This window comes from Podarcis gaigeae, assembly GCF_964106915.1.
Source record: "Podarcis gaigeae genome assembly, chromosome: 11".
Classification (NCBI taxonomy): Eukaryota; Metazoa; Chordata; class Lepidosauria; order Squamata; family Lacertidae; genus Podarcis; species Podarcis gaigeae.
In genome coordinates this window covers 7027641-7037855 of record NC_139687.1, presented here as the reverse complement: position 1 = coordinate 7037855, position 10215 = coordinate 7027641, and positions in this window count along the sequence as shown.

Genomic DNA, 10215 nt, shown 5'->3' with positions numbered 1-10215 from the left:
ACTTTTTAGGAAGAAAAAAGTGTGTTTTATGGAGCGAAAAATACAGTACCTTTCAAAGGATCTTTGAGTTCTTCCTGGAAAGAAAAGTGTGAGAGGTCAAATCTCTCTTTGCTGCTCCACCTGTGAATGCTGTATTATAAAACCCATAAGAAAGAAACTGTAGGAGGCTGTACATTCCCGAGCCTGAAATTCAGTTCCTGAAATTCTAGGCAAGCTATTGATTTGCTGCAAATGGACGTGTTTTGTTAGGAAGCAAACGTGAAGGAGGAAGGCACTTGAAAGGAGAGTGGCATTCCGAGGCGCAGCAGTGGTGCAGAACACGCCCCAGCTTTGCCTGTCCATTTCCTCCCTCTGAAGCCATGCTCGGTCTTCTGTTTCAAAAGCAGTTACTGCATTATTGATTTCCTAAATACATTTTTTAAAAGCATTTAAAATTGGGCAATTAGTTACTGATTAATGCAGAATGTCAAAACAAGAACAATTGATTCGGCCAATTGATCAATTGATTCATAATTTCCTTGATAGCGCTGGATGCCTTTCGTTGTTGTTGTTGTTGCTGCCATTACCCTGGTCCTCACCTAGGGGCTGGGGAGGAGGGATGGGAGAAAGACTGCAGAGGAAGATTTACAGGCCTCCAAGGATTATGTTGGGTATGAAAGCCATTTCCAGTAATTGCTTGTTTATTAAAAGTAACCCGCTCTAAGAAAAAGCTTGTAACAGAGGAAACAGCAATAAGGAATAAAACATAATGGAGACCAAGTGTTGGGTTTAGTAGTTTTGCTATTAACCAGGCTAATAATGGAACCACAAACCACAAACCTAGAAAAGTCAATGTGAATAAGGGGAAATGATTTTGAGGAATCGAGAATAAAGGGACTCTTCAACCTTTCCATGCTACTGCTCTCCATATTCTTCCGGCTATAGCTGCCACCAGTCCCAGCCAGTATGGCCAGGGGTCAGGGATGATGGGACTTGCATTCCAAAACATTGGGAGGGCACCAGACTGAGGGGGCCTGTTGTAGTTCTTGTTTATTTAAATAGTTTTATGTGACTGTCTTTTAACAACAGGGATGAAGATTAGCATTATGAGGGAGACATTCCTGATACGCAAGAGGTCTGGAATGCCAAAAGAGGTCAAAGGTCATTTTAAAGATAAGTTCGGCTCTGCCAAGGTAACGTGTTAGCAGGCAATCAAGAAGAGGTGCTGGTTGCTATAGTTCAGTTCATACAGGTTGCAATATAAAATAAAGCCCAATGTTCCTTAGAAGAATAAGCACAGGTATTACAGTCATACCTCGGTTTACAGACGCCTTGGGTTGTGTCATTTCGGGTTGCGCACTGTGCCAAACCTGGAAGTACCAGAACGCATTACTTCCGGGTTTTGGCGCTTGCGCATGCGCAGAAGTGCCGAATCGTGACTCGCAGCGCTGCGGGTTGCGAACGTGCTTCCCGCATGGATCACGTTCGCAACCCAAGCGTCCACTGTGCTACTACTAATTTATTATTTATACAGCGCCCATGTGGCTGGGTTTCCCAACAGAGTAGTAAAAACACGGCAAAATAGCAAACATTAAAAACTTCCCTATACAGGACTGCCTTCACATGTCTTCTAAAGTCGGATAGTAGTTTAGCCTGGTTGCTAAAAGGCTGACCACTTATGCAACACCGAAAAAGAGAACCTGAGGACACGAGCACACAGATTTTCATAATATATCCTAATTTATACGTATTGATGCACAGTTAAGAGATCTTTTCCATTTTTAAAAAAATTAATAAACTTTAACATTACCCTGCACAAAAGCCCTTGCATGGATCTGCCTGCAATTTGGCAAACTTAATCCACTCTAGAGGGGCTTCTTTGACTGCAAATTTCATTTGTGAAAAGGGGGGAGAAGTTATAGGTGTTTTAGATTTTCCATTATAATAAATTGTGGGTGGGTGTGGGGAGGGAACAGTGTTCCAGATTTAATAGATCTGATCGGGACCCAATAATAAGTCAAATCAGGTCAGATCTAAAAAAAGACCAGGTTGCTTCCCAATGTTATAGATCTGAAGGCAAATCTTTTTTTTAAAAAAAAAAAATATTTATTAACAGTTTAAGGATTACAAAAAAATGAAAAGAGTTAAACTAAACAATACAATACAGAAACAAAAACACTACATAAGCACTAACCTTAACAACAACAAAAAAGACAATTAAAAACACAGATCTGAAGGCAAATCTTGTGACCTGTGGATATTCCCAGTTTATACCTAAAGTCTCATTCCAAAATTATTGTAAAAATGCTTAGCCTTAGTGAAAAAAAACACTGAAAAAGAAGGCTATATAACTAGTACATTGTATTCTTGCTCAAAACATTCCACAATTCAGAAAAGCAAGCCAGGATGTTAGCATCACAGGAGGTATTTCAAATCATGTTAAATATATTGCTGTGGTTTTCACAGCTGGTAAAAGCAGGAAGCCCATCAAAAGCCATCCTGTTAACTTTCTATTTTCTTTCAGTTCAGACAGAAATCTGATACATTATTCAATTTTAATATGCCAATCCCGACACAGATGATAGAATACATTCCCAGCACCTTTGCAAGATATTCTTGCTAGGCCTGACATCAGAAGTAGAAGATGCTCTCCTTTGTGTAGTTACTTGGGTGTAAGGACTATTGAACGGGGTGGACTGGGGACTTACTTCTGAGTAGCACTGCAGAAGTTAGAGAACTCTTCTAGCTTAATTTCAGTGGAGCTTTTATTGTAATGAATGTTAGTATTTATATTTATATGCTGCATTTATATACTTCCATTCTGTTAAAGTTTAAATTTACAATTTGAAATGTTACAAGAAAAATTAAGTTACAGTCAACCAAAGCAGCAGCATTCATTGCTGGCCTCTTCAAGTAGCTCTGTCAAGTTAGCTTTTGCCCATTGGTGCTGCTACTGTAATTCTGTTTTATTGTCGTTCTATTTTCTTTTTTATGGGAGCTAATTCTATTGTTAATTGGTGGGTAAAGGTAAAGGGACCCCTGACCATTAGATCCAGTCGTGACTGACTCTGGGGTTGTGGCGCTCATCTTGCTTTATTGGCCAAGGGAGCCGGCGTACAGCTTCCGGGTCATGTGGCCAGCATGACTAAGCCACTTCTGGCGAACCAGAGCAGCACACGGAAACACCGTTTACCTTCCCACCAAAGCAGTACCTATTTATCTACTTGCACTTCATGTTTTCAAACTGCTAGGTTGGCAGGAGCAGGGACCGAGCAACGGGAGCTCACCCTGTCGCAGGGATTCGAACCACCGACCTTCTGATTGGCAAGTCCTAGGCTCTGTGGTTTAACCTACAGCGCCTCTCACGTCCAGTTGGTGGGTAGGGGGCCCTATATTTTAAGCAAACAAATTATTTAATAAGTGATTTACTGATTCAGTTATAAACGTGATGAGGGAACCTTTTTGGCCTGGTGGGCCAAGACTCTCTCTGCCCCACCTTGTCAGGCCAACTTTGACAAGTACTCAAAACGACCCATTTGTTAGTCACCTGATGTCTTTAATCCCGCTCTCCTGTTAAAGTCCCTTCTGCAATGTCCGCAAGTGCCTGACCGCCAGCCTGGATGCCGTTGGATGCTAAAGAACTGCAGTTTTCCCAGCTCTGTGCTCAGCGAAGCTACTTTCTGCAGGGGATCAGCTGTGTGATCAAGTTCTTCCTGGACAGCTCAGACACACAGCTGCCCCACACATTGTCACATTTGGGTGGGGACAGATGAGTGGGGTTTGGAAAAATATCCTTGTGCGTCAAATTGGCACCCATGCCACCTGGCCAAATTTGGCCCATGGTTAGAGCTTCCCTACCCTCGATTCCATAAAGAAGGCTGATCGCCGAAGAATTGATGCTTTTGACTTATGGTGCTGGAGGAGACTCTTGAGAGTCCCATGGACTGCAAGAAGATCAAACCTCTCCATTCTTAAGGAAATCAGCCCTGAGTGCTCACTGGAAGGACAGATCGTGAAGCTGAGGCTCCAATACTTTGGCCACTTCATAGGAAGAGAAGACTTCCTGGAAAAGACCCTGATGTTGGGAAAGATGGAGGGCACAAGGAGAAGGGGATGACAGAGGACGAGGTGGTTGGACAGTGTTCTTGAAGCTACCAACATGAGTCTGACCAAACTGCGGGAGGCAGTGGAAGACAGGAGTGCCTGGCGTGCTCTGGTCCATGGGGTCACGAAGAGTCGGACACGACTAAACGACTAAACAACAACAACAACAACCCCCGATTAGTCAGAATATTTCTAAGCCACCAACACATAAGAAGATCAAGGCGGTGTACAATAAAATCATTAAAACATCATCAAACTATTCTATAATATCATAAATTACAGAACAAATGACCAATACTGAATCAAATTAATTCTCCAATAACTGTTGCTGAAACGAATAGATTTCCAGCAGGCCCCTGTTAATTAGATAATTGTGCTCATTGCATATCAAGATCAGCAATGAGTTAATTTCTGCAGTGCGGCACTTTGATTAAATCTGCAGGTGTTTTGAATCTTAAAGCTGATAACTGGCTACTCTCTACTTTTCATTCATTCATTCATTCATTCATTCATTCATTCATTCATGAGAAGTACTTCAGTGGTCTGGTCCTCATTCAGTGCAGTAAGCAGCTTGTTGATTGATGCCATTGTTGGCCTCTGAAGTTAAGGACAAATACATTGAGGACCATTTAAGTCTTTTGGGTTGTGTATGTATTTTGTCACCTGGTTATCATTGCAACTGAATGATAAATCAGAGGAAACCATCATCATTTCAATGAGATAACAGGACATGGTAATTTTCAGTACTGAAAACTTGCATCTTCCTGAGTAATTTAGATACAGCTGCAGATTTTTTAAGCTTGAATTGCTCTAGCAGATGGAAGGAGCCTGAATATTCACGGAGGACAGTGGCATTTCAATACAAGGTGATTGCTCAGGAAGTTTCCCATGCTGCTTGCAGCATACAGATCTCCCTGCACTTGTTTACAACACAATGATCACAAACAAAAGTCAACTATGCACCTGCTCATGCGGCTCATGAGAGTAAGAACATAAAAGACATTGAAGAGCAATTTAAAAATTGAGTGGAAGAAGGGAGAGCAGAATGTTTTCTTTCATGTGTTCTGAGAGCTTTCAAATCACTGTGAGAAGTAGATATTTGTCTGTTATGGATGTGGAAATACTACATTTCCATAGCTCCAAGTATATCAAATGCAATTTTAGCATTGCAAAGATGGAATTAGAGATTCAGAGCAAGAGATTATCATTCTGGCTGTCTTGTTACATTTCAGTTTAATCCAAATAATGCAACCATAATCTTAATGGAAAAAGTCAGCCTCTGAGATTTACAGATTGGCATGGTGAAAATGTTTGGAACCATATTCCTTTCCTTTCCTTTTTTTTGATAACTGTAAAACTGTGACTGTGTTCCTCAAACCCACTTTATGGCATATCAGATGCTGTTTTCTCTCTCTCTCTCTCTCTCTCTCTCTCCCTCTCTCTCTCCCTCTCTCCCTCTCTCCCTCTCTCTCTTGTAGTTTTGCCCAGAATACACTTTTAATGCACATTAAAAAATGCTCATCTTGCAATTTGTTTTGCAATCCAAATATACAATAGCTTGGGAAAAAAATAGTTTAGAAAAGGAATGCCAATGTAAAAAGACTACTTAAACCTATAACAGCAGAGTTTCTGCATGGCTCATCTTTACTGTTTTTTGTTACTGCTTCATCAATATCTGTAATCTGTTCCTTCAACTGGCTCCACTCTTCTGGATTTAGAGAGATACCTTTTCTGCCAGGTGTCATTCCAGCTTCTTGATCCATCCAGTATTCTCTAACATCAATTAGGACTTCACTTTTAAAATCACAAAGACTGACGTATCTCATTTTACCAATCTGAAACATATTCTCCTCTCTGTTACTACTTTGTTTGCGGGCACACACGCTAAACCCTATCTGTGGTGCCCACCCCTTTCCCCAAATGATAACACAAGAGACCAGAGTATGGGTTCAAACTGGCCACAACTTTATTGAGCTTCAGAAGTGGGGAACTTGGCACAGGCCTTGGCAGGTAACCCTCTCAGCCCGCCTGGCTGAGGATATGCAGGCAGTTGAGACCCAGTGACAGGGGACTGCAAAGCGCAAACCTACACAGCATGCCCTTCCACTGACCTCCTCCAGGGAGTTTGACCTACATGCCGCCACTCTAGGGCCAGGGACTCCCGGTTTTGCCCTTTAACGGGCCCTGCAAGCGCCGCCGCATGGGGAGGGAGCATGAATGCATCCCCCCCAACTTGATGTTAGACTAAAGGCTACCTTAAAGGTAAAGGTAAAGGTACCCCTGCCCGTACGGGCCAGTCTTGACAGACTCTGGGGTTGTGCGCCCATCTCACTCAAGAGGCCAGGGGCCAGCGCTGTCCGGAGACACTTCCGGGTCACGTGGCCAGCGTGACATCGCTGCTCTGGCGAGCCAGAGCCGCACACGGAAACGCCGTTTACCTTCCCGCTAGAAAGCGGTCCCTATTTATCTACTTGCACCCGGGGGTGCTTTCGAACTGCTAGGTTGGCAGGCGCTGGGACCGAGCAGCGGGAGCGCACCCCGCCGCGGGGATTCGAACCGCCGACCTTTCGATCGGCAAGCCCTAGGCGCTGAGGCTTTTACCCACAGCGCCACCCGCGTCCCGAAAGGCTACCTTGCCAAGGCCTAAAACCTAAAAGCTCCTGGGCCAGCAGTCAGCGGCAGGGGGCAATGCTGCCCCCCCACCACTGAGAAAAGGGACTAGTCAGGCTCGCGCGGCCCTCCTGCTGCCCCCCCCCCGCCGTGAAAGCAAGCAGGCCCATCCGTGGACTTGTTGGAGCCCCGCGCTGCCCGCCTGGGTAGGAAGGGGCACCGGGCAGGCAGCAGTGGGGAGCGATGCCCACCCCCCCGCCGCCCAAATGCAAGCAGCCCGCGGCCCAGCTGGGGTCCACACCACCGCTGGCCATCGCAAAAGGCTGGACAGGGGCTGTGCTGCCAGGGAAAAACTCCAAAAAGGCCACAACGTGCCTAACCAAGCACACTAAAATACAGTGGTGCCCCGCAAAACGAATGCCTCGCAAGACAGAAAACCCGCTAGACGAAAGTGTTTTCTGTTTTGGAGCTGCTTTGCAAAACGGATTTCCTATGGGCTTGCTTTGCAAGACGAAAATGTCTTGCGAGTTCCTGCGGGTTTTTTTTCCTCCCCCCCCTTTTCCCCAAGCCGCTAAGCCGCTTATCAGCTGATCCGCTAAGCCGCTTAACAGCTGATCCACTAAGTCGCTTAACAGCTGCTCCGCTAAGCCGCTTATCAGCTGATCCGCTAAGCCGCTAAGCCGCTAATAGCGCTAATCCGCTAATCCGCTAATGGGCTTGCTTCGCAAGACGAAAAAACCGCAAGACGAAGAGACTTGCGGAATGGATTCTTTTCGTCTTGCGAGGCACCACTGTATAGTCTAGCCTGGCAGAGGGGCAAATTCCCCCCCCCCCCCCAGGCAAAAGTAAAGAAGGCCGGTTACTTACCTCAGTTCAGCTGCCTGGATACACTCCTGATCTTGATCCTAGAATGAAGAACGGCAACAGAGGCTTGAGCCCAGGAGTCAGCCTCTTTTCTTTTTGGCCTTGGGCCCACCCCCGGCCAGCCGTCCATCCATTGTCATCCCTGGCCGAGGGCAGGTCAAAGGCCAGCTCAAGCAGGTGGGAGGCACCCGCCCAGGTGAGCCTCGCTTGGTGCCGCAAACCCTGCCCACCTGTGGGGAAGGGAGGGCGGATATTGTAGGAGGCAGCACCTTTTAGCAGTCTTCTGTTTCTTTACAGGATTTTTGGGCACTGCTTGTGTTTTCCTTTTTGCCTTTTCGTCAATTTCACTGTCTGAATCACTGGCAGGTGAGCTTGAAGACACCAGTTCTTTTGATTTCAGCATTGTTCCACAGAGCGCTCGCTCCTCTCCAGATGCTGGTCTCTTAGAGCAGTGTTTCCCAACCGGTGTTCCGCGGCACACTAGTGTGCCGCGAGACTTTGCCTGGTGTGCCGTGGGAGGGAGGCGGGCTCCATGTGCTTAGAGCAACAGGCTGCCGCCCCAAGCCTCGCGCGCCCGACGGGAGCTCCTGCCGGGTGCGCAAGGCTTGCAGACACTCGCCCGAAGTACGGGGCACCCTCCGGAGGGCTCCGCGTGCTTCGGGCAACAGGCTGCCGCCCCAAGCCTCGCGCGCCCAGCGGGAGCTCCTGCCGGGCGCGCAGGGTTGCAGACACTCGCCCGAAGCACAGGGAGCCCTCCGTAGGGCTCCCTGTGCTTCGGGCAACAGGCTGCCGCCCCAAGCCTTGCCGCCTGGCAGGAGCTCCTGCCGGGCGCGCAGGGTTGCAGACACTCGCCCGAAGCACGGGCAGCCCTCCGTAGGGCTCCCTGTGCTTCGGGCAACAGGCTGCCGCCCCAAGCCTTGCGCGCCTGGCAGGAGCTCCTGCCGGGCGCGCAAGGCTTGCAGACACTCGCCCGAAGCACGGGGAGCCCTCCGTAGGGCTCCCTGTGCTTCGGGCAACAGGCTGCCGCCCCAAGCCTTGCGCGCCTGGCAGGAGCTCCTGCCGGGCGCGCAGGGTTGCAGACACTCGCCCGAAGCACAGGGAGCCCTCCGTAGGGCTCCCTGTGCTTCGGGCAACAAGCTGCCGCCCCAAGCCTTGCGCGCCTGGCAGGAGCTCCTGCCGGGCGCGCAGGTTTGCAGACACTCGCCCGAAGCACGGGCAGCCCTCCGTAGGGCTCCCTGTGCTTCGGGCAACAAGCTGCCGCCCCAAGCGACATATAGTCAATATAGGCACAGAGTTAATTTTTTAAACATTTTCTAATGGTGGTGTGCCTCGAGATTTTTTTCATGAAACAAGTGTGCCTTTGCCCAAAAAAGGTTGGGAAACACTGTCTTAGAGGGCCAAAATCGGGATCACCTAACCTCCTGTAGCCCAGAGACTCTTTGGCACTGATCCAGAGGACTTCTGTATCCAGAGAGAGACCTCACCAGGCTTGTCTCCAGAGATTGCCCTGGAATAATGCACAGGGTGGGTGCATAATTCATAGCACACAAAAAAACCTTCCAAGTTAGAGGGGGAGCTGACCCTTCACTCAGCCTGAGAGAACAGATTTCAGAAAGCCCAGGCTGAGGTGGCCATTTGACAAGGAAGCCGATACCTGGGATCAAAAAGGAACAGAGGGGTTTGTTAGTAAATGGCTCCTTGAGGGAAGACCTCTGAGGCAGGAATGATCACTTCCTTCTCCTGAGAAAACAAGCAAGCAAGCAAGCAAGCAAGCAAGCAAGCAAGCAAGCAAGCAAGCATGCAGTATCTTCTCTGTTCCAAACAGAATTCTGCAGGAGTGCTAGAAGAATTGGTCTTAACCAAGACTTTTAGAGCATACACTTATCTTTTTCACCTCTGACTCTTCTTTCTGCAAGACCCTGTGCATTCAGTCCAAAAGAAATATGAGTACAACAAAAACTGTACATCGAGTGTACATGACCAAATATGTTGGCGGCTGTTACTGCTAAGATTACAAGTTGTATACAGTAGAAATGGAAATAATACCAAAGCAGAAACAAAAGGACAGGGGAACAATTACTAATTATCCAAGCAAAGAAATGAGAGTAAAAACCCATGTCAGATTGATTCTTTTCTCCTTGGCCAAGGTCTGATACTCTCTTTTATAACTGCTCCCTGCTTTCAGAGTAACTGTATATGCAAGCCTTTGACAAAGATCACCTTCCTGGCCCAAGCAAAATCCAATCGCCTTTTCTTTTGAAGAAGGCATATTTAAAGATAATGCTCAGTGAGCATGCTGTAAAAAAGTGTGCCAACTTCCTGACCAAATGCATAATAATAATAATAATAATAATAATAATAATAATAATAATAATTTATTATTTATACCCCACCCATCTGGCTGGGCTTCCCCAGCCACCCTGGGCAGCTTCCAACAAAATATTAAAATACAGTAATCCATCAAACATTAAAAGCTTCCCTAAACAGGGCTGCCTTCAGATGTCTTCTAAAAGTCTGGTAGTTGTTGTTCTCTTTGACATCTGGTGGGAGGGCGTATAAATGAACAAATGAATAAAAAGCCTTCATTAAGGCCATCTCTATGTTTCCATAAGCTAGTGCTGAAATGGATCCTCAGCGATGGTCATCAAACTGTATCAT